The sequence below is a fragment of the Numida meleagris genome, chromosome 12 (assembly GCF_002078875.1).
Source record: "Numida meleagris isolate 19003 breed g44 Domestic line chromosome 12, NumMel1.0, whole genome shotgun sequence".
Taxonomy (NCBI): Eukaryota; Metazoa; Chordata; class Aves; order Galliformes; family Numididae; genus Numida; species Numida meleagris.
In genome coordinates, this window is record NC_034420.1 from 2,197,061 (window position 1) to 2,221,673 (window position 24,613).

Genomic DNA, 24,613 nt, shown 5'->3' on the forward strand with positions numbered 1-24,613 from the left:
GGAAAATTCAGTGATGAAGAACGTTCTGAGCTGAAGGGACAGGAGGATGTATATACAGTTTATGGGAGAATTTGAAATCAGAGGAATGTCTAATAGTGTAAAGCTCCAAAGCCAAGTGAATATTGTTTTTCAAACTTTATAAGCAAAATCTACTTTGTCTTGAAAGAAAATACAACAATTTTTGCAGGCAATCTTAGTGTGAGAAACAAAGAGAGACTGATGTAATATTAATGTTATTCCACAATTTAAAAAAGCCAAACCTTTTCATCTACAAAGCTAATGACAAACTTTCATGCCACCAATACAAATGTGATATTTCTACCAGACTCTTGTGCCAGTATTACTTAGGGAGCTTTGTGAGCAGTCTCTGCCACGGCATTGCATCAATTCTTGTACTAGAAGGCCAAATATTACATTTTTTGGTGCTTCTGAGTATAAAATTAAGTCTGCATGCAAATGTATCGTGGCTGAAGGCCTGAGAAGGAGCTTTGTCTTTGAAAAAAATGTTTAAGACACGATTTTGCTTCATGGAAAACTGTGGCACAACTCCTTTTTTCAAAAGGAGCTGGGCTGTGCCCATGATATTTAGGTTATGTGGTAATAACCTTGCACTGAGCTTTGGTTTAGAAATTAGAGAACGTTGTTTCTTTAGTTTGTGGTGAAGGAGGCAGCTCTCTGCTGTGAACAATGCAATATTTCAGGTTGGCTCTTGAGAGTCTAATTTCATTATCCTATTAGAATTTTTTAATATTAGAAACATTTTAGAAACATTTTAGAAACATCTTAAAGAGCTCACCTAAATTCCATTGACTCTCAGCGACGGCATAATAACTTCCCTGAATCCATCATTCTGCCAGTCCTGCCCATTGTGTCTCTCCCTTGCTCATCTTGACACTAATGAAAGCCACTAGATGTCACTACTATATAGTAGGAATAAAGTTAAGATAATATTTTTTTGGCAATAAATGTCCTGACTCATAAGGAAGCTGGGTTATAAAAGCCGTGGATAGTTTGGATTCCTTCCAGTTAAAAAACAAAACAAAACTTTTTTTTTTTTTTTTTTTTTTTACTAAAAATATTGGATTCAAGTTCAAAACAGTCATTTAACAAATAACATTGACTTGTATTTTAAAAGGAAAAATACTTTGAAGTTAATACCAAGTAAAGAAACGTGGTCTGTGGCTCTGAGAACTGCGATGATGGGAAAAATTATATCTGGAGGTCTACAGTGCTAAAGACAAGGCTTGACTAAATGTAGGGTTGGGGACGTTCAGGAGTACTCATATTCTCTTACTCAACCAGACGTGGAGGCAAAAGGCCAGAGAAATAATAGTAATAGCAGTAATAATATTGTATATTTATATGGTGCCTTTCATCTCCCAGATTTCTACGCTGCAGTGTCTAGGTGACTGCAGATACAATAATCACTTTGCTCACCACCACCATGGAACCACCCTTGGCAAGGCCACGGCAGCCATCAAACAGCACGTTGGGAGTTACTGCTCCAATTGCAAAGATCACGAGGGCACGTTTGAAGCAGGTAAAGCATACTTTAATTGGGTAGCTCTGTGTTTGCCATTATTGCTGGGACCCATTCAAATTCTCTCATGACGTTTCCCTACTCTGGAGGGGGAAGGTGTTTTAGTTTGTTTGTTCTGAGGCTTTGGTTATTGAGCAGTGGACAGGTGAGCTAAACTTTTTAACTTTTCCTGGGAAGAAATGCAATATGCTCCAACTGACCATCAGTTCTTTCTTACTGCTACCTCACTGAACCCTTGCGCTTTTCTTTTGATGTTGCCTAGGAATGAACCGGCCAGACCCATCCCTGCTGTAGGTCATGAACGTACTGAAACCCTGATGGTGGAAGATGCAGGGAACATATTAAATCCTGTTTGTGTGGAAAAACAGAAATAATAACAAAATGCTCAGCTGAGGTAGGGGCTCCCTCGGGTCTCTGTCTATGGAAGCTCTTCTTGAGAACATGAGGTATGTGAGGTTCTTTTGAAATGAGATGGAGTGGGGTAGGGGATGAGGTTTTCTTGGCCATGTGAATGTACTTCTTTCTGTCTGACAGTAAGAGATTTGGACATCTTCATGCAATTTGGTTACCAGCATTACGTGAGCAACTGCCTACTTTGCACTATTCTCCAGTTATGCCTATGTTTTAACATCAGTTAGAATTACTTAGGTGGATAAATCTGTGGTTTGAAAAATGCGTTGGGACTAAAGGTACTCTATCAATGTAGCCTTCTACAGAATACCGGTTATCCAGAAAAAAACCAACAACAGCAAAAAAACCTCATCCAAAGGCAGTCTCAGACGTGCACTGTAACTAAATCTGGATCAAAGCTAATTAGCCTCTCTCCTCATGAGTAGTACTCTAGAGTTAGTACGTACAAGGTCTAGGTAAACTCCCAGACAGAGAAGGAATGAGACAGAGAAACAAGGCAAAGGCAAGAATAACTCACTTCCTTGGCTCAAGTTACCAACAAAAGCATGAAAGTCTCAGCCTGTACTATAAATTATGACCTATCAGCTCAACCAGAGTCATAATAAGAAGGGGGGAATCAGATGAGTAAGGCAGTAGAGGAAAAGCAAATACTATGAGTAACAGCAACAAGAGGTTAGTTCCCTAGAAGTTGTCTAACCACATTAGATAGCATAGCTTAGTGACCGAGTCTGAGCCCAATGTCTAGAGAATAAATCAAATGGGGTTTTTTTTGTTGTTGATAAAACATTTTCTCCACAGCAGATGGATTTAATATTTCCTGGATCCATACTGTTCAAGGCTTGGAGTGGGGACGCTTTTCCAGGATTGCATTATTGATGGTTTTGTTTCCATGGGATGCAAACTCAAGAGAGTTCTCCTAGGACTTGTTGCTATAAACGTTTAAGTGAGAATTTTTCTCTCTTCTTTGTTTCCTCCCTCTATTTATTGACATAAGTGTTTGCTCCGGATCCACTTCAGCCTCTCTGGGATGAGTTAATTCCTCCTACTCTTCTTACTTGCTTTTCTGTTCTGCTGCTTCCATACCTCTCAGCTGTCTGGGTTGTAGGAATTAGCCTAGATTTTGCCTGGCTGACAGTGGTGGCACTGAGCTCCCCTCTCTCAGTGTGCCAATTCCCTTCTTCACCAACTAGCTCCGAAGCTATTTTTGCCCAGAGCAGTAAGAACTGTGGAGTGTTCCCGAAGTGTTCTATTTTTCTGAAAGTTACTTCCCCACATAAGCCTCTTTAAAGCAGGTTCTGTGCACATCTACCTTCAAATGGTGCATAAATACATGCAGTTGCCACAAAGATCATGTAAATGTATAGGTATCAACATGCTAAGTGGTATAAAGCAGAATGTTGTCAGCTTCTCAGCTGAATTGTGTTCGTTTTACTTGAGTTAAGCATCTCACCAGAGCTCTTGAATTAAAGGGACATAGTGTTTCTGGGCTAACTCACCACCAAGATGTCTTTTCACTTGTGAATTGTCATTCAGCCACACCTTATCTTTCAGCTTTGCCAGATGGTGCTGGATTTGCAATAGACTCCAAGAGTATAACCGTCCAGGGCTGTAAAGAAGTTGTAGGGAACTTTCTCCTCCATGCAGTGAGCCTGTCAATTTGAGCTTTTTGCTGAACAGTTTACTTTCTAATCAAACCTGAAATTTAGACTGTCTAGGTCAAAGTTTTTTTTAACAGGTCAAATTGGGAATGTACAGTAGACCAGCCACTACAGAAACCTAGATGTATTTCAAAAGGTAGTCAAAGCTAACCTACTAGTTTCATACATAGGTATAAATATTTTCATATACATGTAATGTTGTATATATACATATATTTGAAGACACATATTTACCTTCAGATAGACAAAATTTTTGACTTCTAGACAATTGTGAAGCCTGGGAAAACTGCAGATGGGCTGTGTGCTTGAGAGCTGCTCTATCCTCCCAAGGAGAAACGCACCACTTCCATTGCTACCAGCTCTGATTGGGCAAGCAGTGATTTTAAATGGTAAGAGGACAGAGTGGCAGTGAAGAAAGGCCAGCTTTGAATGGAAAGGAAATAGCTTTCCAAAATGGTCCGTGACTGGCAGTAAATCCTTCAAAACCCATCTTTACACAGAAAATCTACTATCTACACATGGCTCAAAAAGTGAGAACAGCTTCTGTATGGATCAAATACTGTAATAGTTTTTGTAGGATGTTTATTGCTCTCCTCCTGAGATAAATTCTTATTATATTTTTTTCATCAAATATATATGTAATTAAAAATCACACACACATATATACATGTATATATACACAAAATTAAGAACATGCTTTTGCTGTCCTTCAATTATACGAAGAGGGATGACTGCAGTAAATTTTTGATTAACATAAACATTTAGCTGTTATTGATTTTTTTTTTCCCTTTAAACCAAGTCTTTACAAGTAGCTGAATTTAATTTTTCACTCAGCTTGTAAGTCGTTCCTCTCTGTCTATCTCCAGCCTACTTTCTCTTACTGCAGCACTTCCTGCCAGGTATACGTGGTGTTATTCCACAATGACTAAGTTGTCCTGAAGTGTGTTATGGTTTAATAACAAGGGGAATTAGGTTTGCTGGTACCAAAACCATTTTATTATGACACATCCACAGACATAAAACCCTCTTGTGCAATAATAAAGGAAAAAAAGCTCTTTCCATCCACTTGTTCAAAAGAAGCCTCAAGAGATTAGTACCATAATAAGAAGAAAACAAACATGATTCAGTTTAGAAAAATGTAGCTAATATGTCTAAAGGAAAATACAAGTACTTAATCAGACAGAGATTTGGGAAGCAGTATTATTAGACGTGACCTGTAAGTAACGGGGAGACAGAAAATCAGATATTAAATAAACAATTGTGGTTTTTGCTAAGACGGCATTGGCATCATGTAACTTGGGGCATTATGTACAGTTGTGTGTGTCCCAATTGGATGGAAGATACGAGTGAGTTGGTAGGGATTAAACAGACTTAAAAATAATCAAATGAGGAAGATAAAAAAGATGGGAGGGGGAATTATTAAAAAGAAAGGATGTACTGGAGAATTTGGTTGAGTGTGGACACAAGGAAGTGTGAAGGAGATAAAATATATGACAGCCTTAAAAGGGAAGAGGAAGCACAGAGTGCAACACATGAGATGCAATCTGAAAGATCTGGAGAGAGAGGACTGCGGATCCTCTTAAGAGTTTGTTTTATTTAAAACAAATACATTAAAGTGCTGGGAAACATTAGACTATATAACTTGATTAACATTTGGGCAGGAGGCGGGGCGGAGGGATAAGAGTGGAGAAATTAGGTCAGTCTTTTATATCTCTAATTTCAAGGCTGATTCAGTCTCATCTCGCTAATGCACTTGGGGTTATCTTATCTGAACACCCGTGATCAAAAGGTTGGGTTGTGTTTAGAGATGTTTATCTGAGCTCTGCCATTGAAGCACTGCGAACTTTTTATCTGGGGCAGATAAGTGGCTGTTGCCTCTGGAAATCTTCCTAGCTCCTAAAAAGTTTGCAAACAGGAGGTATAGCTTCCTATCCTCACCAGGCCTTTCTAGAGCAATATCCTCATGGCAACTGCTGATACTGAGTTAAGGTTACTATAGCTAACCGAGGTAAAACTGTAATGTACAGTTACTTCTGTTTTGTTACTGCCTGCTCTAGCTATGTGACAGGGATGAGAAGACAATATGAAGTTACAAGAGCCTACAGAGCGCAGGAACTTAGCCCATGAGTCCCTGGTCAGTGGCTTTCAGAGGCAGAAAGGAGGTGAGAGTTTGCTGAGAAACAACACATCCTCATTGGTGCGACGAGACAAAGGATGCCACCCTGAATTCCTGGTGTACTAGCATTAGAGCCATAGGCAACTGCCAATGGCTCTCTGGCCAAGCCAGGCCAAATAAAAGTCTCTCTTGAATGTTAAAATTAGAAATAAGATATTACTCAGTTGGACTTCACAATAGTATGGTTGCTCACACTTGCTCGGAATCATTCTAACAGGTTTAGGACTAACTCTCTTCTCCTCCTTTCTGGAGAGTGCAGGTACTTGACCCTATTCTGACCTCTTCTAATGCTGTTGCTATACTACTGCACAATCCATAACAATGGAACTGCCATGCTTTGTTTTCTTGGCTTCTTAAGAAAAAAAGGGACAATTTTGTTTTAACCTCTTAACAGTGCTTTGACAATGCACTGAAACTCCCAGGTAGATGCATCTAATACACTTAAGTTTATCTGGGGACAGAGATGTAAAAAAGGGGCCAAGAAGACTGGGGAAAACCAGCCAGCAGAGCCCGGTGTTGTCTAGTATAACAAAAGACTAAGAGATGGGTAATATCTTTCAGTTTGAAGTTGTTTGTAGCACAATAAAATACAGCAGGAAGGAAAATCACAGCGGTGTCCAACTGCAGGACTTTGAGAAGAGGCAGACGGACAGACAGGCATGTACAAACAGCGCTTGGTTCCTCACTTTGTTTTCTGTGTCTTAGCTTGAGTTCTCTGTTTATCCAGTATTGGTTACCACGTATCTAACACTGCAGGTCTTTGATGTAGAAGACATGAGGCTCTGCAGTTTGTACTAAAAAATTAGTCCTGAACCTGAGGCTATTACGAACATGTTTAGATGTGCTTGTCCCAATAGGACAACTGTGACATGCACAAGTAGCAAAATTTGCATTTCTAGTGCTCAAGTCTTCCAGTTTCGATTAACAGCAAAAAGGGCGGTGCATCGCAGCAGAGCTTGGTTTTTCTGTCACTGCGGGACAATGAGCAGTAAAGGCTACGTTATTATTTGGACCTGGCTTGGCCAGGGCTCTCTGCAGCTGCAAATTTGAAAGCAACATTAGAACTGGCTCTACTAGATATGACTGCAGTGGGAGTTTATGGGATGGAGAGGGATGACTGTTAACTTGAATTGCATACTTTCGGGTTATTTTTCCTCTTATTGTTCTTAATTTTTTTCTTGTTAAAACTTAGGACTGCTCCAGTCAGCGGCCTGGGTGCACAGTGGGGACTACACTGCCTGCCCACCATGATAATAGCTCTCTCCTGTCATGGCTGGCATGCTTTTGTGCATGCACGGTCATCAATTTTTTGCCATTGGGTGCGACTCCTAGATCAAAGAGGTTTATGAGCAGAACCACCAATGTGTTTGAGGTTTGCCCATCACTGCACGATACTTCCCAAGAGCACATTTCCTCATTAAAAAGTAGCCAGACTTGTTCCTGACTGCATTATGGTTAGTTGTGATTCAAGGCTGCCTCCAGAATCAATGGGAGTGTGCTCTTGGAAAGTACTATACAGAGATGGGGAAACCTCAAACATTTTGGAGGTTCAGTTTGGAAACCTCTTTGGTTTGGAAGTCCACCAAAAGCATGTCATGAGATGGTTAGAAGGCTGGGTGGGGTTTACATCTGAGGATAGAGTGCAAAAGTGAGAATTGTTTAGTTTGGAAAGAGAAAGGTCGGGAGAGTATGTAAGTGAGGTGTTTAAGAAAGATAACATGAAAATTAATCCCCTCCCCAAATTAACATTGCTCTCTAATATGAGAGCAAGGGGTCTGTTAGTTAAAATGAAGTAGGGAAAATATTTCAGCATGGAGCATTTTACTTAGACTGTAAAGACTGTAGGCAAGCAACGGGTACAAACAGCACAGTTTAGCAGAAATAGGGCTCATTTTGAGACTTGTGTGCGCCTAAACAAAGTTTTTCCTACTCATCTCTTCTGTATGAAGATTATAAATGGAGTGGAGAATCAGTCCAAAATGTAAGCTTGTAAGGCTGTTCACTCAGCAAGGCTTCATTCTTGGTGGTGCATATTAAGCGTTTTCTTAGTACCTGATCTACTGCAGACGTTTGTGCAGATTTCATAGAAACAGATGGGACAGTCTCTGGACCGAGTTCAGGCATTTAACATTAAAATTGAGTGTCTGATGGGATTTTTGAAAGTACCTATTTGACAAAAGCCTCTTGGGATAGGAATCCAGTTTCCACCTCCTTTTGAAAATTCTGCCAGGCTTGTTATTTCCATCCCAAAAGCTTACGCGCAAAACGTTCTGGTCTTCTTTCACTGTGCCTCCCTGTAATACAACGGGTTTATTGGTACCTCTTCCTCTTAATGGTACCTAGTGGCAGCGTATGTGTCAGCCCATGAGATGCCTAGATAGGAAATAAATAAATGCAGCTTAGAAGGATTGGATTCGGGCAAACTTAGGAAATAAGTTTCCAGTTCTGGAGAATGGTTCCTTATCCAGACCCTTCAGAACAGGGGAGGTGTGACAGTTTACTCCAAACATTTCCAGACAAAATATCTCGTTCTACTTTATCTAAATGCCCCTTTTGTTCTCTTCAGTAAATTCATGATGTACTTAAAAACTTGCCAAGCCAAAACCAGGACAGAGAATATGTATCCTTAAATACTTCCCCACCCCCATGTCTTCCCAGACTGGAGCTACATGGCAGTCTGTAATCTAGGTGAGGCAGGACAGAGGTACTCACCACAGGAAGGGGAGGTACAGTGCCAGGCAGTACTCTGCTCCGTTGCCACTGCAAACATCCATTTTGCCTAACCTGCTGAGAAGCCTTCAGCTGGTCATGGAAATAACATTGCTGATGCTTGGAGATGTTTCTCTTACAAACTCTAAACGCAGATTGCGCATTGAGGACCTAGAGAAGGGCTGCAGAACTGCATCTGATAGAAAACATGCAGAGTTACTTCACTTATCTGAAAGAAAACACAATTTTTAAAAGTTTCCAAGGGCTGGAATAGCACTACACATGGGTAAGAGGAGTGCAGCAACTGATCATTTTCCTGTAACAGGTATGAGATATGGTTTCTTGAGATCAGACTAATACAAATCCACCTGTGATGAACGTAACTCACCACTGGATGTCATTGTTTCTCTATAGGAAAGAATTAGGGATACATTTGGCAGCAAAATTGTTTTTTGTTGTTATTTGCCCCCCCACCCCCCCACCCCCCAAAATAAAGAGTTTCACGTATGGGATACTGAGGTGTTTGGCACCTTTTCCACTTGGCTACAGCAAGATCAGGAACCAAATTACGCTTCTTGTTTTCTCAGGGTGGGGAAGGTTTACAGCCTTGAGGTGAATATGGTCTATCCTCAAATTAGCAGCTATTAGGCCAGATTGTCAGCTGGTGTAAATTGTACTGCTCTGTTGAGTCAAAGAAACGATGCCAACTTAAACAGGCTGAGAACCTGGCCCATTGTGCCTGCTTTTTTTCCAGGCCCACTCAAATACAGCCAACCCATCCCGCTTCCTCATGCACCTCCTTCATGCCCCCACCACTCTACATTTTCTTTGTGTTCTCTTACAACATCCCTATCCCTTTGTTCTTTCTACTTCAGTCCACTGTTTGAAAATTTCACCTAGATTTTGGTGTCACTCATTTTTGTATATTCTTTCTGCCTTCGTTTGCATTTTCCTCAGGATGCTCCTTCCAGGTGCTAATCTGCAAAGATGGCCTGAGAGAGATATGGTCAGCTGGAAAAAAAGAAACAAGTCATATGATCTTGTCTATTCAACTTAACATCTTAATTTGGCTTTTTGATTGTTCTGACTTTGCTTCTTACTCCATCTCAGTGCTAATTCTCTGTGCACACAAACACATTGCACAAAAACCCTGTTTTAAATCTCAAAAAATATACTTGGGCGGGTAAAACTGTAATGTGGAAAATAAAAACTTAGTATTTAACAAGCAACATAGGATTTTACCTTGTTAGTCACTGACATCGAGACAGAGAAGGACCAAAAGGAGGTTAATTTTGGTGTAATCAGCAGCTTATCTGCTCATAAGGCTGCAATGTTTCCTGTCAGTTGCTGCAGCAGATGCTCTGTGCCATCTTTCACTGCACAGGGCAGATTTGCTTTGTGGAGTTTAAGGAGCTGAATGACACCACTGATAGTGCTTTATAGGATGGGTTCAGCTTTCTGACTGTGAGTAGTTTCCTCAGCATTCTTCTGCCAAAACTGTTTCACCAGGAGGCACTCAGGCTTGGTGGCTTAGTGCTCTATCTCACCATCTTTCAATCGTATCTCCTTACCTAGAATGAAAAGTTAATTAAGCCAATTAATTATTCATATAGCAACAAACAAGCAAAAAGCTTTTGGCACCATAATGATAAGGTAGAGCAATTATTTTTATCTTCTTTATATCTATCATATGTCCATCCATTATGTGAAGGATCTGCTTTTCTACTCATGGATTTGAAGGCCTGCAGGACGACAGAGGCCTGCTTAGCCAGCAGATCTGGCCATTGCTCTGTAATAAATCTGCCTGCCCACCTTGATAAATGCAGTGCTAGATACATCACCACTTTACATCGTGCAAAATTGTACCCCAAGGTGCAAGCCCAGAGTTGAGGTTAGTGATGAAGCTGGTTGTGTCCTTTTCTTCTACTCCCATTATGCTGGTGTGGCATAGAAAATGGAGAATCAGTTCCAGGAGAAGGTCTTCATCCAATTCAGGATAGATTTTGTTGTCAGTGAAGATAATTTGTAAATAAATAGAGAGCTGATGGAGCTGTTTGTGGGTCACATGGGTTTAGGAAATCTGTGAATTAATTAAATTGTTCAGCTGCAGAGTGTAAGGACAGATCTTACTCTGATGAAAAATGATTCTTTCATTTATTTATTTTTTTATTATTTTATTTTCCTGCCCCCTCTCCAGAAAGGAAAGGAAAGACTTAAGTCATGCCACCTTCCAGAGAGAGACCTTTGAGATTAGATAAAGTGAGATCTTGAGTTTTAGTGTCAAAGCATGTTACAATCTCAAACACGGCTATAATAACAACCTCTTCTTTCCAATTAAACAGTAGGCTGGGTGAGATTGGGATCTTACTCACTGGGGTTAAAAACAGAAAAAAAAATTATTCTGACACACACTCATCAGTGTTGTAGCAGAGTGAGGTATACACTGCTCATATTTCCCAATGAGAATTCATTTTATAATCATTTTATATTTTTCCTGTTTTATATGGACAAAAGATGTCTCCGGCAATGAGGTGAGGAGAGAGCAGAGGGTGATTTAGTGTGTCAGATGGAGCAGTAACTTATGAATGCTCAATGGCTCATAAAGAGGGCCAAAGCCTCTACCTCAGAGTGCCTCTCAGAGCATACTTTCTTTAACAGACAAGCACTATGCACATAGGATGCTCTTGACGGGACACGTTAGAATGGAGCAATCTGTATCAGGCATCTGAAGAAAAACCGGTCTGAACCTCCATGATGTCTGACTTTGGGTGCAGTAGATTAACTATTTATTTACAGGGAATGTTTGTTTATTTACAGGAAACATTTGAAATAGCTTTGCAGATCTGAAATCATTGCTGAACTATGTTCTAAAATGGATATGGGAGGGGTTGGACAAGATGAATTACATTTTTAGAATTAATCTAAACAGATTCAGCAATGTAAAGCCATCTCTCTGAGGCTGTTCAACGAGGAAGTAATTTAACTGAGAAACAGTCTGTCTTAGAAGGATTCCTCTTGGTCTTTGACATGCTATGATTTTCAGTCTGAATGCCAAAATCAGTTATTTTACACTGAGAGAGCTCATTTCCTTATTTATTTTGCCAGCTGCTCTCTCTTCTCATATGCTTATATTCTTTGGTTATTACATCAATATCTTTTGATTCAATGTGTTCAGCTCCTTGCTCATTAGTCTGTTTAGGGACCGTAACTGAAAAATAATTGATAAGAACACTGAAGAGGGAAGAAAGAAAATGTGAACATTACAATAGTATCATCTAGTCTTGAACATGGAAAACAAATTGCTTCTCAGCTTTACTACGTCTTAGGTTACACACTCAGTGACATTTGTATATATGTATGTATATATATATATGTATCAACTGAAATCAGCAAGGTAGCTTGTGTGGATATGGGTTCCAGTAATGACTCTTTTTCTGGAGTTTTTGGTTTGTAAAAGCAAACATGGCCACTACCAATCAAAGGTTTTGGCTTTGTCCCAGATTGCTTTATGGATCAGAGTACTTGAAAAAGCAGATAGTAACATGAAAAAAAAACCCTCATATTTGATCACATTTAGTCTGAACATTTTCATTGTTTGTTAGGAGATCAAATCAAAATTGTATGTCTACAATTCTTCCCCTGTTCCAAAAAAAATTGACACTGCAAATCGTTATTGCTCAACAACTGATGTTTTTTTTTAAAACTGAAGTTTCTGCAATGCATAGCACACAGCTGTAGGTATTTCCTAAAGCTTATCAAAGGTAATCGGAACATTGATGAGGACTTCCAGCAGAATGTAAATGCTTCGGATATTTAACTCCAGTAAAATAAATAAGGCGTAGGCTTCTTTGCAAATTTTAGCCACCGTGCCTGTACATTCGATTTGATGACTCACCGCTGTAACACAGCTGCCCAGGCTGGAACGTGGCAGCCATCCTGCGCTAACAACTCAACACGGCGGTTTATTTTTCTGAAGAGGAGATGTGAGGAATAACTCGTCCAATTGAAACTGCAAGGTGAGTCACAGAGGTGATGACAAGGATTAGCTTCCTGCAGCCTGGGCTCATGACTGCAGAAACACTTTAGCAAGTCTTGCAGGAGACAGCTCCACAAAGAGCTGGAGCCCATCCGGATAACCGTCCATGGAGGATCCCTGCTGAGCCTGATAGCAGTGTGGGCTTTTTCTCTCTGACTGTAAAGATGAGACTTAAAAGGCCTTTGTCTGTTGTTGTGAATATTTTCCAAGGAATGTCCCAGATGGAGAGCTCTTATCGATGACTTTGAAAATGCTCTGGTGTTCCTTTATAAAATAGCTTTATTATTTTCAGCTAGATGAATTACTAGTGGAGTTTAGTGTTCCTTTATACTCTCTCAGAGTGCAAAGGAAGAGTTCATTGCTTAAATACTTGTGGTCAGTCAATAGAAGTGTGATATCCAGCCCCTCCTGTGTGCCTTGAAAAGTGTCTCTTTACAATCCTGATGAAACTCACTATGCTAGATGAAAGCAATTTGTCTCATTTCACATCCTGATCCACCATGTGTACCAATGCACAGCCACCTGTGCATTGGTAACCAGCTCCAGAATGGACAGTACTGGGGGCTTTACTGGAATGCCTGGTGTCCTGAATATGATGACAAAGGGAAAAACATATCAGAGTTGCAGGTTGTTTGGCTAACAACTTAAATTTCTGCTTATTTCCTCACATTGTAGCTGTGATCTTGCAGCCACTACATCATTAGGTAGAAGTTCATGCCAATGAAAGATATTTAAAAAAAAATTAAATCGAGTGGTAGATTTGACTCATTTTCTTGTTCTAGATCCTCTAAAGTGATTCTCATTCATGTTCAGTCATATTCATGTGAAACTCAATTGCGCAAATTAAGCTCATTCCCAAGTGCCTAAAACTATTTTTGTGTCATGTGATATATGCCGCACTTCTCAAAGCTCTGACTTAGTATATTTGCTGTCTGGAGATGCTATTTTTTTTTCCAACACTTAAAAATCCAATTCTTTGCACCAAGCATTCAGTAAAAGACTCGATGATCAGTTTTCCCACACAGTATCCTGGAAGGTGAGACCAGAACAAGGCAATTACACAAGATGTCAACTTAGACAAAGCTGACAGTAGCCCAAAATAATCGAAACTCAGGCTAAAGTACAGACTTTGGTAATGACATAAAGGGCAGTAATGCACTTCTCATAGATGAAAAAGTAACAGACAAACAATGTTCTCTCTGGCTTCTTTGGAAAACCGCTCAGGAGCTCTCATGTCATATGAAGAAGTAGGAGAAGCAATTAGCACTGAAGCCAAACTGCAGCCCTTCACCTGAGTAGTACTTCACGTGAGCAGATCTGCTGAACCCTGTGGTTTTATTCAAGTAATGAAGTGTCTCTCAGTGTAATTAAGGATTGCCATCACTGGACCCTGTAAATATAATAACAGCCTTTATCACGTAGTACCTTAAAGCCTGATACAGGCTATGAATCAAGTGCTCTCTTCTTTCAAAATGAAATCGGACATGTTTTCTGTTCTTTCAGGATGAGTCTCCCCTTTACAAAAAGTACTTTTTTTGTTGAGCTGAGCAGCAACTGCTTTCCTGGTAGTATTTAATGTTATTTCACTACGGATGGTACCTTCAACAGTTTATATTGTCCCCTCAGCCTATTCTTAGCTTCAGCCAAGGTTATCCTATTAACTCTTGCTCTGAAGGCTGTCTTGCCCTGGAACCTCTTTTGCTATGCTTACTGACAGCCTGAAAATCATGAGTGTGACCATGAATGGTAAGACTGGCAATGAAGAATTTTTTCACAGATGAGGTCTATTTTTCTTCCCGATGTGATTCCATGCTATGATGTTACCCTGATTTGTCATTTTGGACCTCCTAGGTTATGTCGATGACAAATAAACTGCAGGTATGTTGAAGGGCCACCTGCTTGTCAGGTGGAATTGATGTAAATGTCTGAAGTACTTGCAAACTATATCCTTTTGTTATATCTAATGTTACATATGTGGCTGAAAGTGCTATTGCACTGTGTGTTGAGAAGCAACAGACCTGAATAGCATATATAAGAAATGATGCACAAAGCTTGTGAGTTTATATACTCCTTGTTGAGCCAAATACTTTACTGAGGGGATTAATGTGCATTTTAACTTCTGCAGCTGTTTCTCTGTGTTCATAAAAATTCAAAGTTCAGTCTCATGTTACACCATGGTAAACCAGATGCATTTCATGTTTCAGGTACGGAAAACTACAGCACTGAAAACTACTCTCAGTTCACAGCAGCACAAGTGCGACTGGGATGAATTTGTCTCCCCTTGAGATTCTTTGTCCTTGTCTTTATAAGAAGTCTGAAACTCCTCTGACTACAAGACCTTCTATGATACTAATTCCTTCCAGCATTGCCAACTTTTACAGCTTGTTCATAAACCTTCTGGATTTGCATGAAGACAAAACACATCAGTTGTCACACTCTGTTCTTGCCTGTCAGGGGGAAATCTCTGTTTGTGTTGGATACCTTTCCTGCTTCCTTCTTCAAGCAAAACAGACATCTGGGTGCTGGGGAAAGCAGGCAGTGCTCTGCTCCACCCCCTGAGGAACTAAGAGGAATCGAGAGATAGGAGGGGACAAAAGGAAGAAAGGAATACCAGTTGTATTGGTAAAAAAAATACCTTTGTCATTCTCTGAACAACAGAGGAACTATGTTCCTCTCAGCTGCAAAGCCAGAAGGGAGGGTGTGAGGGACAAGGAATTATAGAATCATCATAGAATAGCTTGGGTTGGAAGGGGCTTCAAAGATCATCAAGTTCCAACCCTTGCATCAGGCAGGGTTGCCAGCCTCTAGATCAAGCACTACACGAGGTTGCCCAGGGCCCCATCCAACCTGGCCTTGAGCACCTCCAGGGACGGGGCATCCACAACCTCTCTGGGCAGCCTGTGCCAGCACCTCACACCCTCTCAGTGAAATACTTCCCCTGATATCTAGCATAAATCTCCCCTCCTTCAGTTTAAAACCTTTCCCCCTTGTCCTATCGCTATTTTCCTGTATCTATCTGGTTTCCTTCCTGTTTATAATCTTTTTTTTTAAATATTGGAAGGCCACATCGAGGTCTCCCCAGAGCCTTCTCTTCTCCAGACTGAACACCCCTAGCTCCTTCAGCCTGTCTTCAAAGGAGAGGTGTTCCAGTCCTCTGATTGTTCTCATAGCTCTGCTCTGAACCCTCTCCAAGAGCTCCACATTGTTCCTGTACTGGGAGCCCCCGACCTGGACAGGTTGGCACTCACAGGGGAGGAGTAGAGCCATCGACCACAGCCCTGTGGCTGAGACCTTCCACCCCAATTCCGTATCCACCAAAATGTTCTCTGCAGCTGCAGAGGGACAGTGGCTTGAGGAAAACAGAGGTGCAAAGGCAAAACATAGGGAAAAGAAGGAAAATCAGTTACGCAACCATGAGTTTTGGGGTAATCTAACAGTCATGTATCATCAGTCAGCATCTCATACCAAATCATGATCTTTACTTTGTTCTAGTGAGAGTTTCTGTGAGCATGGGTGAGACTGACTGCCAAAGAAAGGAGGAAAGGAGGACAGAAACTTAAATGTCAGAGGGTGGGATAGCAGCAATATTTGAACGGCTCCTGGTTTCTGGGCCCTAGCAGAGGCTGGGAACCCTCACTGCCCCCTGTGTACCTGCTGCAGGGCTCCTCCTGTCAGTAGAGCAGGGGTAGCCTGGCTGTTCCACACATCTGAGGAGAAATCAACTCCAACAGGGAGGACTTCAGGCCAGTTTTGTCACTCCGATGTGCAAACACATGGGGCGCTGTATTGTTTTTGTTATTTGACCTTTAAGAGCAGGGGATCCTTTGGGACGCACCCTTATTTCTGAGGGGTAGCAGCTCTTTCCTGAGGGGAACCTCCACCTGTGGTTAATTGATTGCTCTCAATTTGCTTAATTATCAGCTGAGACTGAATGCTGGCCAGGTGCAAACCAGCCCAAGCAACAAGCGACTCTCACACCACCTCAGTGCGGAGCTTCCCACACCTGGAGGCCATTGCCTGGGGACTGGTGGGAGGGGGAAGGATCTCTGTCCAGGACAGGGCAGCAGCGCTATGTGGCCAATTTGCTTAATTCTTCCAGCTTTACGTTGCTATTTTAATGTGAATGAGAAGGAGAGCACTTTTTTAGAGCCAGTTCTATGCTGGTATGGTGTAGAAACTAGTTCTTAGTCTTCTCTGTGGTAGAATCTGCCTTGGGCTGCCCCAGCTGTGAACTGTGGCCTCTGGTGAGCATGTTCTTACCATAAGAACTACTACTCTTGCTTGATGGCCTGTGTTGACCAATTTGTGAAGGAAAATGGAAGTCTCTGACACCTGTGTGGCCCTCCCCCAGTGTAACTCTTCAGCCTGCTCTCCTGGGTGGGGCCTGGTGAATGGGGTTTTATCTCTGGTTCTAAAGAGTAATCCTACTGTCCTCATGGGGAAACTTGTGGTTTCCCTATAGCTCTCTACACCTGGAAAAGACCCATTACACTGATATTTTCAGGCAACAGAAATGTGTTAGAAAGCATTCACCTTGAGAGCTGGCGACAGCCGCTGTTTTCTTTGAGTTCCTTAACAGGAGTTAACGAAAGATGTGAGGGTGCACTGAAAGAGGTTTTTCCGGTCCTCTGTTATTTTTATTATTGGAGCAACTATTGCCACTGTCTGGGTCAGAATATCACATCGTATAGAATCAGAGATTGGCTTAGGTTGGAAGAGACCATAAAGCTGACCCAGTTCCAACCCTGCCCTGGGCTGGGTTCTCCCCACCAGATCAGGCTTTCCAGAATATCATCCAGCCTGGACTTGGGCACCTCCAGGGATGGGGCACCCACAACATCTTTGGCAACCAAAGATAAGAGTCTGGATGGACATTTGGCCTGAAACAATGTGACTGTCACAATCAGCTTTGTCTGAAGCATGTTGTTCTCTTATTTGTTTGGTATTAAAACAAAAAGAAACCCACCCAGAACAACTTCAGCACAGGACCAGGAGGCTGGGATAACTGTGGACCACCTGTGCTTTCTTTCAAAGGCTGAGAACATTCTCCCCTCTGCAGCTTTAGGAAGTCTTTGAGAAGAATTGCTGCTTTGCTGTTGAGCAATGGTGGGTATGGGCTGTCAACAATTATTGCAAAATACGAGAACATCCTTCTAGTAGCTAGGAGGAAATGCAGGGCTAAACACTGTCCCTGTAGCCTGACAAGGATTATTAATCCCGGCTTTGTGTTTGCTTTGAAGACTTGTGCTGTTTCAGTGGAATGAAAATTGGCTAGCATAACCACCCCTGGAAGTGTGGTAACAGACAGCCCAAGGCTATAAATTTCTTAAACTGTTCCAACTCAGCTGACAACACTGCGTTAGCCTGTGGCTTCTGCACTAATTAGGCTATGTCATCAGTGTAAGCAAGTATAATTTCAGAGCGTATATGTTAATTGCCAGCTGAGGATATTGCTGTTTGGCTGTAATAAAGTGTTCACAGGGCAAATTTGCATTGGAGGGTAGAGGCAGCACACTGGGTTGTTTGCTGCCAGGGTTTGTCTGGAGATGTGTGAATACCAAGAGGCATTCATGCCAGTGTTTTTGTTGAAAAAGAACTGAGGGGCAGTACAGAACTTAATTGCAACTGACGGATGGCCTCTTGGGTGGGGGACAGAAGGAGGCACCCTTCAACACTTTGATTACAGTGTGCAAAATAATATCTAATAAGGAGGGGAAAAAAAGGCAGTGGCTGGGATGTGACGCTAAGGCGAATTGGCTTGAATTGATTTTAAATTAGTTAATTACACTGTTTATATGTTTTTCAGAATTACACATTAATTTTGAATAGCTTATTTTGTGCCATTAGTGTGTGTTGTTGTTGTTGTTTTTCTTCATTGTATTCATTAGAGATTCGGCCTTTCAAGTTTGGTTTGCACAAAGTAGAAGAACTCCCATGGCTTTCTTCTGGGATCAATAGCTCAGGTGCTTTTAGGAGCAGTAGAATAAGAAACCTTTAAAGATTGCTGTATGTGCATGAGAGTAGCCTACTAGAGTAAGCAATATCAATAGAAGATTCTGAGTTTATTCTGTAGATAGTACTGAAGTACTCAGTGCCTTTGTCAGATTTCTCTTCCTTGCTGTTCCCAAGACTCATAAATTTCCATACCACGGCCCTGGAGCAACAGAAAAAGCAAGCCCGTTGTCCCCAGTACTTCCTGAAACTGCCCAGAAACTGCAGACCAAGACCAAGAGCTAGGCTGAGACCATGCAGTTTTTTGTCAGATTAACTGCTGATCACTGGCACTGTCTGCTGTGCCACCTTCCAAATTGTTCAAAGGACGCTCTGAGTGCAGGACTGAGTACCCTGGACTGATGTTTTAAAACCAAACAAAACCCAAACCTCTCAGGGTAAGGGGAAGTAGCCCAAGGCAGCACAGCTGTGTGGAGTAAGTTGGATGTAAGTGGTGCAGTGGGCTTTCTGATACCAGTGCTGGGCTCACTTCCACAGGGTTAAGCTTTACTTAATTATTTCCTATGGGAGATTTATAGGGACTCTTGCTAGGCCTTTTGGATATAGATATTAATTTACAAATCATTTCCGTTTTTACTCATGACAAGCAATTTTGGATTGCTTCCTTCCTAATGCTTTTTTTTTTTCCTCTCCTTTTTAAGGCAGTGTAAACAAGTGCCTGGGGAATTGCAGAGGTTACCCCTGAGTGACACATTTGAGCACTGGAATGGTAAGATCTCCTTAGCAGCAGCAGCAAATGGCTTTGTGGATGGCTACCATGTGCATACCGGTCATCACCTTACACATGCTCTAATAACACTAGGGACATTGTGGGGTGACTAGTTTTTGGTATTCCTCCTTCTATTATCAACTGTTAAACAGGGAATAGAATGCTCAGAAAAGCTGTTGATCTGTTCAAGTTCTGTACTAGAGGAGCATTTTCTGCAGTCTTGTGTGTATGACCTTTTTTTCAGATCCTCGTCTCTTCATAAGCTAGCCTTTGGTGCTTTATTAATGGGAAATACAGATGCTTCCCAAGACCCATCCTGGGTGGGATCTATCATTCCCAGGTTCCAAAAATGGCTCTCCAGTTTGTCTCCTTTGTCAGACAGGGTGCTGAAGGGAGTGATGAGAGAATGGTTTCCATGGCTTTTGTCAGGATTTGAAGTTCCCAGATAGGAAGTTGACCAGGTTAGAAGAGAGCTACCTAAAACACTTATGTAAAAGAGTGATGGAGAAAAAAGGAGTATGTGAAGGAAAGTGAGTGTGTTAAGTGGTTGTCTGCATTTATTTCTGGTGTAAGATACTGTGAAAAAGGAACAAGACATTAAAGTTTCTCCACTACTCATTTGCTTGCTGCTTGTGCTTTCTGAACACCTCCTCCTCAATTCTACATACTTTTTTTTTTAGTTTGGAGAAAAATGTACAGGTGCGAATGGACTCTAATTTTTTTCTTTGTTTGTTTATCTGTGGAAATGAAATAATGTTAAGAGCTTGTGTAATCCTATGTGCTCATGTGTTCTTGTTACAGCTCTTGTACTGTCACCACTCTGTTCCTTCTTCAGAAGGCTTCTTGTCTAGATCTGAATTCTGAAATCAACTTTATTCACCTCCCCATTTTGAAACAGTGGCTTGGAGTGGTTAAGAATTGTCAGACTGGGAGCTGGCATCACTGAAATGCAATGGTAAAGAAAGATCTGCCTCTCCAGTCTGATTAGAATTAGAAACCAGTGTTCGTGGGAGAACAGATTTCAACAGTGAGATTTCTCGCTGAAGATCTGTAAACTGCTTGGGGAAGTAATTTAACAATGAAGTAATCTAATGATAAAGTGTTATAGCATGATGTTAATAAATAGTAATGCCTTGACATACAGTAGTAGAAAAATGATTGATTTGTAGGGCTGTTATGTATGGCTAGTCTAAGGGCATGTCAAAATAATGTTTTCTGGCAGGAAGAACCACAGAGATCTGTAGTTCGTGGCAGCAGTAAAGAGATAATGTTCATAGCAGAAAACTACATGAGGCAATAAACAGTTTTTGTGGAGCATTAAATGAGGAAATGAAGTTAAAAAACTTTAGATACAAATACAGCTCTTGTTGCAGGATAAATATGATCAAAATGAATAAGTTTCAACTTAAAATGCTCTTCTGTTTTCAAATACTCTGAGATTGCAGGGTCTGAGAGTGTTGAGGATAGTTCAGATCACACTGCAGACAGATTAGAAACAAGATTGTGAGGGGTTAAGGTGTGCAGAATGCCCATCCACGTCATTTGCTTCCCTTCATAAATTGCTTGTCATCTCCTGCCTCTTGCAGCAAGCTAGTATGATAGCTAAGATCAGTTGTCATTGTAATAAAGTAGCTTTCTGGGCCTTGTAATGTGTTGAGTAATTCTTGTTGCTTTTTTTCCCCTATTTATCATTTGCCACCAATAGCTTTTGTTAATAAGCAGGCAAGTTTGGGGATTTCCTGTCTTTCTGTCAGTTCAGGTTCATGTAACATGGCTTTCACACTTGGTATTTCTATACCTAGTCCTGATTATAAAACCTCTGTGTATTTACACAGAGTTGAGCAGATTATTGTATTTTGAAGAAAGGCATCTGAAATAGTTGAATTTTAAAGGTGCAACTTTACTTTGGAAGATAGCTTTCTATTTTGTTCTTTGAAACCCAGATTCAATTTTTTAACATATCTAAATATCTTTAAAAAAGAATTTTCTAATACTGAAAATTTGGCTTTCTGGTATTGCAGTTTACATGTAGCTAATTTACTAATCTTAAAAGTTATAAAAAGTCAAGAGGTAACTATGTGTGTGTGAGTGGGTTATTCTGTGTGTTGATGCAGACATTCTGTATAGGATATTTAACACTGATTTACCATAGGGATTTTTGAGCTATTCTACTGGCATTTAAGCTTTGTGTGATTGTATGGTCTCATGTCATGTTCATCACCTTATCTGAGTTCACAATCAGCTAGATAACTTCACGAATGCAGCAACAATCTACTAGCTTTTAGAAAACTTTTTTTGAGGGGAGGGGAGAATTCTGAGTGCTAGAGGAATTGCTATTGTTAGGTTGCCCCTTCAAGGCCTTGGGCTTGCTCCTTTGGTGCTCTTTTGATAACTGATGCTACTTTACTCTCTGTATCTATCTATCTGTACATTCACTTGGTAGTGAATAGATGGAGAATTTGCTTCTCACCACATATTCATCTCCCAGGGAAGTCATAAGAATAGAGATTTTGGGATATGATCTTGAAACTTTCTGAGCTGGTATTTCATTCTTATTTTTCACTTATTCAGGTCTCAAATCTGATGGTTTCTAGCTGATCTGATCTAGCTGTAAATGTCCTTGTACATTGCAGGGGAGTTGGACTAGGTGACTTTTAAAGATCCCTTCCAACTCAAATGATTATATGAATCTATGGTTTCATCCCATAGTGCTTTCTTTTTAGTTACTTTTTTTGATCTTCTAAAGAGATGATAGTTTTTCAGCTTGAATAAATGTGGTACCTAGAGGATAAGAATTCTGTTTTGCCAGCTCTGAAGAACCTGCAGTTGAAATACAAGCTACTAAAGCAGGGGGAAGGATGTACATGCAATTTCTGCTTAGTCAAAGATTAATATGCAAGCCAGCATCCAATGAAATGAAGGAGCTATTTACTAACTTGGAAGTGGTTTGGAAGCGAAGTGTAGAAAGGCCGGTTGCAAAGCATGTGAGTAGATGTTCTGGTAGCATTCTGGTTATAGAAACGCCATATGCTTCACCTTTTTGTTTCTGTTTCCTCTCAGAGAGAAGCACTTTCCTGTTTTATTTTATAGCAGGCGCTGTTTCCTTTTCACTGATGTTAATGCGATACTGGCCATACAGCAATCATGTGTGTTTACCCTGCTTCCTGATGTTTGCATGTTTACTAAAGTTTTTATTGCTGGCTATGTTTGGCTTCCTTTCAAGAAGAACACCCAGAATGCTCTACAGGCTTCTGCTTAAGGAATATGCAGTTTTAAGGTCTTGGTTTTTTTTTTCTTCTCCTTTCTTGCCCTGCTGACATTCTTTTCATATAAAACAATGTCCTGTTTGGACTTCAGGTGCTTCAGCCGCTGTCAATTGCCACCTCTTCATTTTTTTTTCTCAATTTTTATTTAATGCAAGTGGGTTCTGCGGTGTCAACAAAACCTGCAATTTTATGTAATCTTTGCTGATGTAATGTTTCTCTTCCCCATGTTGCCAACTATGCCTGCTTTGTTGCCTTCATCCCTTGTCCGAATTTGACACTCTCGTAATTCAATCTCCCAGTCAATGTCTTGCTTTAATCACGTCTCAAGCATGCCAATTACATTACACTTCTCCCTTTGCACATGTGCTTCTAATTTACCACACTGTCACATACCAGCTCCGAGCGTTGCTATGGTTCATGTGTATGGTTTAGTCCTCCCTTGAATACTGCCCAGAGGGGGAAGCAGCGAAGAGTTCTGTGTGGGATGCTTCCTGGGGAGCTGAAGGGGTTCATATGACCAAAGATTTTACTAGTGACCGTTACTGAGGAGAACACTCATCTAGTTAGGAGTCATTAATAACGGGATAATTCATGCTATGTTGTTTGGGTACAAATACATTATCTTATGTTGAAATTTGATTTTTTTAAGAACTTCTGCAGTTGCGTTCAGTATCATGTCCTACTGCTTGCATTATTTGGCTGCCACAAAACTGGCCATGCCCAGTGGCTGCTGTTGTACGACTGCCTTTCGCTAAGCTGAAGGAGAGTGCAAAAGATGGGATTGCCTCTCCTGCCCTTGTTTGCAGCATAAGTTGTTCCACATATAGCAGAGTTAACAAAACTGGGTTCTTAGGGATTTGTTTCCAGCAGCTGGGATCTTTGGTATGTGAAAGAAATACGAGAGGTATATAAAGAAGGCTTCAGCATGAGTTCATCCTTCTAAGTCACAAAGGTAATCTTTACTGTCTATCTGGCCACACATTCTCATGACTTTAACAGTACTGCCAGTTTCAGATAAGTCTTAGAGAAGTTGTAATGAATGACAAAGGTTCTGGGTAGGAAAGCAGACTTTGTGGTTGCAAAAGCCTTGTTTCTGTAGGGAAACAAGCCCAAAATCAAATGCCTCCCAGTATGGGAGGACATATTAAAATTATTTCCACAAGAAATCTACAATCTCCCTAACTGTGGCATTTTCCATGTCATTCAAAACCATTTCAAAGCCATTTCTGTAACCACCAGCTATATAGTTGTGGCGTACTAGATAGTATTTTGGGATAACACGGCTCTTCTGGCTGTTGTGGAGATTGCTTAATTATCACAGCAACGTTATCAGTCCTTGACAGCCTCCAGAACGATCCATGCTCTGTGGAAGTGCGACTTTGAGCTTTAGACAATACCTTTGGAAAGCAGAGGCTTAAACAGGTATTATAGTTCAATCATTGTGACTATAAATGACTTTTAACAACAGCTTAGAGGAACCAGCTCCAGTCCTGCCTTCTTCTTGAGGGCTCACCTGGAGGCTTCAAGGAGCTTGTGGCTGTCCACTGGACTCCTCCCATTGTCCCAGTGCAGAAGCATAGAGGACACTAGTCTCTGTTCTTCCCTTTTCCTCAGAGCTCGGGAAAGAAGAGGTGAGAGGTCTTGGGATGGGGGATGGGGAAGAAGGGGTTCTAGAGAGCAGCAGCTGGCCCTGGGGCTCTCTGGTGGATGGTGACTCTTCAATGCCGAGATGGAAATCGAGAGCTCCTGCTGCGCCACCAGCAGATATAGTGACGTCTCCAGGCAAGCATGATGTTATAGTACTTGCCCGGGCTTGATGGAGGTGGATCCACCTCCATTGGTTCATCCTCTGGAGGTACGTCCATCTCCGTGGGCTCGACGTTGCTCTCTGGTCCATTGGCTACTACGTCCATTGGCTTGGGCTCACTGCTGCTCTCTAGAAGGCAAAGCTTCTTTGGTGGGGGAGGATCCATCCTCCTCCACTAAAGTTCCTATGCTGGGAGGGATGGGTCTAGGTAATGAGCTCTGTGTCTCAAATGCATGCTTTCCGGGCAGAAGTTGGTCAGTGACTGGTGTTCTGTTGTCAGGGTCCATGT

The 24,613-nt window shown here is 41.2% G+C and overlaps 1 long non-coding RNA gene across 1 annotated transcript; it reads right to left on the reverse strand.

Annotated features, from left to right (window-relative positions):
• LOC110405547 lies at positions 4,452 to 24,591 on the reverse strand. The gene is made up of 4 exons (XR_002442938.1): positions 24,031 to 24,591; positions 9,391 to 10,065; positions 8,498 to 8,690; positions 4,452 to 8,158 (listed from the first exon to the last, which is right to left on the reverse strand). It is a non-coding gene; the product is annotated as an uncharacterized LOC110405547 (long non-coding RNA).